Source organism: Nansenia antarctica, assembly GCF_963989245.1.
Source record: "Nansenia antarctica genome assembly, chromosome: 15".
In the NCBI taxonomy this organism is placed as follows: Eukaryota; Metazoa; Chordata; class Actinopteri; order Argentiniformes; family Microstomatidae; genus Nansenia; species Nansenia antarctica.
In genome coordinates this window covers 24,162,911-24,166,970 of record NC_137685.1, presented here as the reverse complement: position 1 = coordinate 24,166,970, position 4,060 = coordinate 24,162,911, and the positions used below count along the sequence as shown (strand labels likewise).

The 4,060-nt window shown below is 40.3% G+C and overlaps 1 pseudogene across 1 annotated transcript; it reads left to right on the top strand.

The window, feature by feature from the left end:
- The first annotated feature begins 476 nt into the window (after window positions 1-476).
- Window positions 477-3,618, top strand: LOC308171272 (odorant receptor 131-2-like; annotated as a pseudogene). Its single transcript has 2 exons — window positions 477-1,439; window positions 3,551-3,618. The product of its transcript is annotated as an odorant receptor 131-2-like (transcript).
- Window positions 3,619-4,060: the final 442 nt, after the last annotated feature.

Below are 4,060 nucleotides of genomic sequence, written 5' to 3'. Positions count from 1 at the left end.
AGAATGTGTAATTGAAAAAAATGCATATACCAGTAACTTAAAGGTTTGTCTAGTAAAAAAATAAAAGAAACAAGAGCAGGCAATGGACAAGGCACCGTTGTCATCAGGTTGTGGAATGATAAATAAAAGATAATCTATGTGCTACGTTCTGAACATTTCACCATAATGAATAAGCCTATGTCTTATTGCCTTGGTTTCGGCCTCCCCAACCCCACCCATGCCCTAATTCCCCAGGATTCATATCAAGATATATAAACTCATGCCAGAGACATCTTTGTGTGTATCATGCCAGGGTGGTCTACCGATTCCAGGATATTATAAAGGGTGAGTAGTACCAGTGGCTGTATCAGTATCAACTAACAATAGGAATGATAATGCAATGATAACGACATGGATTATTTGATAGATAAGGTTTTTAGCCAAACCATTGCTCATCTAACTTCTATTTTTTTCACAGAAAATCCACCAATTCAGAGATGAATGTCTCAATGGAAAGCAACGTCACCTATGTCCTCCAAATGAGAGACACATTCACCACGGCCTTGACTAAAAACATCATTGTGGTAGCGCTCTGCATCTCCATCAACTACATCAATGGCACCTTGGTCCACACCTTCTTCAAGCATGAGATCTTCAACACCAACCCTCGCTACATCCTCTTCATCCACCTGGTAGTCAACGACATGATCCAGCTCACCCTCGCAGTCCTCCTGCACGTCCTCAGCTATACCCTGTTCCGAATCAACGTGTCTTTCTGCTGCTTCCTTCTGATGATCGCCATCTTCACCACCCTGAACACCCCTGTGAACTTGGCCTGCATGGCCATCGAACGTTACATCGCCATCTGTATCCCTCTCCGCCACGTTCAAATCTGCACTGTTCCCCGGACCTACGCCTTGATTTTTCTGATCTGGGTGATGGGGGCCATCCCTGTTCTACCAGACCTCTTCTACCTGCTAGCCACAGAGCCACTCTTCTTCCACTCAAAAATCTTCTGCAGTCGTGACTATCTGTTCCACCGCCCATTCATGATAGAGAAAAGGAACATCTCACACATTGTGTATTTGTCTCTGGTCTGGCTCACCCTTTTCTACACATACTTCCGGATCATGTTTACTGCTAAGGTAGCTAATGCTAACTCAGATGCCAAGAAGGCTCGTAACACTGTCTTGCTCCATGGGTTCCAGCTACTGCTGTGTATGATTACATATATAGTCCCATTGATTAAATCTTTTCTGTTTTATATATTTCCTTCATCTGTTTTAGAGATCCGGTTCACTAGCTATGTCATAGTTCAAATTATGCCCAGATTTGTCAGTCCAATAGTCTATGGGCTTAGGGACCAGACTCTCCGGAAGTATCTGAAGAGGTACTTGTTGTGTAAAGTAAATACGAGAACCTACCCCAAAAATGTGTCCCTTTTTACCACCACACCCAGAGTAAAGAGGTCTTAGAGCATCATTTTGCTTGTGCAGAAAAGTACCAAAACATGAGAAAAATCAACCATGTTAACCCATGGGAGTTTTGAATACATTACATTTGACATTTTCAGACTCTTTTCTTACACTCTGGTTTCTCAAACATATTGATAGAGATGTGTTGCCATAAACGTCATGCTGTAACCTTCTCACATTGTTTATTTTTTTTTTTAATTTTCAGTGATTAATGGCACAAGATATTTTAAGAGGAGAATCATTTTCTTTATTTCCTCATGAAGTCATACTATCGTCTCTAAATATGAAGGAATAGCACATGACCAAATCAAAGTTGGTCAGACTTTCAAATGGGTGTAATGAAAATATTACTCAATATCCCATTATTGGTTGTCTAGAAAGAGCTGTATTCTAACCCTAGATGCCCCCTTTCAATTCATTTTGGGGTTAGAATACAGCCCGCCCTGTTTGTGCAAATATTGATGTTCAAGCACTTTTCTATTTGAAAGATTAAAAGACTTGATTCTCATGACTATGAAACAAAAGGAATAATCCTATTAGTCAGAGGGGCGGCAAGACTTGCAACCCAAAGATCGCTGGTTCGTATCGGCCTTGGGGCAATTTAGAAAAAACAGCTTTTAGTGGTTTTGTTAGCTAATTGTTTTTGCTGATGTTTTTGCTGATGTTTGCAATGTTTGCAAACCACTTCAAAGTTATAACCAAAGCTATAACCACTTCCTAACCCAGGAAATAAAAAATATAAAAAATTCAAGCAAATAGGCAAGGAAATAGCGTTTTATTGGACCCGGAAGTACGTATTTACACAGATGACTAAAGTCGTGGAGTGTAAACAGTCGTACAAAAATGTAATGTACGTAAATGTAAACACCAGTAGCTTAAAGGTAGAAGAAGCTAGTACAAAAACTAAATTAACAATAGCCAACATATTTCCAAGTTTTTTTTGTCTTTGTCACTGAGTTGTGTAATGGTAAACAAAATAAATGATTATCTATGAGCCACGTTCTGAACATTTTAACATACTGAATACACCCCAAATGTTATGCCTATTTGATAACCTCTCCAGGGGAGGCTGGCAGAGGTAGAAATTGGAGGACGGGCTATTGCAAGGAATAGAATGAGGAATAGCATTATTAAGCGCTTTGAGTTGCATTTCATGTACGAAAGGCACTATATAAATAAAGCTTTACTTACTACTTGCACCATTCCATTCCATGCATTTAGGAATGTTTGACATCATTCCTCATTCTATTCCATGCATAACAATAAGCAAGTAATACCTCCACCTGTTCAGACTGGTGTCTTCTCATCATCCTCTACCCTTCCTATCCACTGATCTACACGTTCTAATGCGTTGGTCCTCATGCGGTTGTGGTGGAGCCCATTAGCTTCACTTCTGGCCTCTTGTCCACATGAATCCTCTGCCACGGCGTACCTGGCCACGGCCAGGAGTGAAGTGGGGAGAGACCGGGAGACTTGGTTGTGCTGACATGATTGACATACTCTGGCCTGTTGTTGACACCCCTGTACCACCGAGAGCTCATCCCTCCTTGATTAATAGGGTATCAGTGCACTGTCCCGCCCCCGTGCCGGACAGGAAAGTGACCTGACAAGATCATGTCCATCACCCATGCCAGGACTGGATCATATCTTGTTTCTTTGCGAATGTCAGTGCTGCAGACTGGCAGCGAGTCCAGGTGATGTATCAGTACAGTATCCACTGAACCTGGTTTATCCTTGTGATCCACCTTCAGTGGCAGGCGTCCATCCAAATTCAACTGTTTATCACTTGTTTAGAAAATTAACCCATTCACCTCTATACATTTACCCACTCAAAGAAAAACATACATAGAAAATGAAGTTTGACTCAGATTTATTGTCAAACTGAGAGCATACAGAATTACAATAACAACTTTGAAATATGAAACTGAAAATACAATCAAGCACACACAAAAAAAAAAAAAAAAAAATCATAACTAGAAAACCATATGCAATGTCTGCCACTCAGTCATTTGCACCCGCATGCTCCACAAACAAAACAATGATCCTCTCCCAGCCCCCTCTCCCAGCCCGCACCATAAACACCCATCCCCCATCAGGATTAAGTTACCTTCAATGGACGGGAGAATTCGAGAGGACCTCGGAGCTTCAACACATCAAGAAATAAGGAAATATATACGTTATTGTCATTGCAGAATACAAGTACCAGACAACAAAATGCAGTTTAGCATCTAACCAGTAGTTCAAATAGTCATCATAATAAGATAATAGCCTAATGAAAATAATTACTATTTTGCAAATAACGCTGTAGCAATGACTAACAATAAGATTCATTTTATAACAATATATAGCGGTATCTTGACACCAAATCAATAAAATGTAATCGATAATGTAATATTCTTAATGAAGGATGCACGGGCACAGACTCAAGGTAAGTGTGACTTTACTCGTAAACTTCAAGGTACGGAATCCCGTAAGGGCATTGACAGAGAATAGGTAGATTAGTCTGCTATTACACTCATCTACTACACTCCTCCCCTTAGCTAATAACCTCTTATCCATGAACTAATTAAATGACCTAAGAACATGTCAACTCTAACATCCTATGC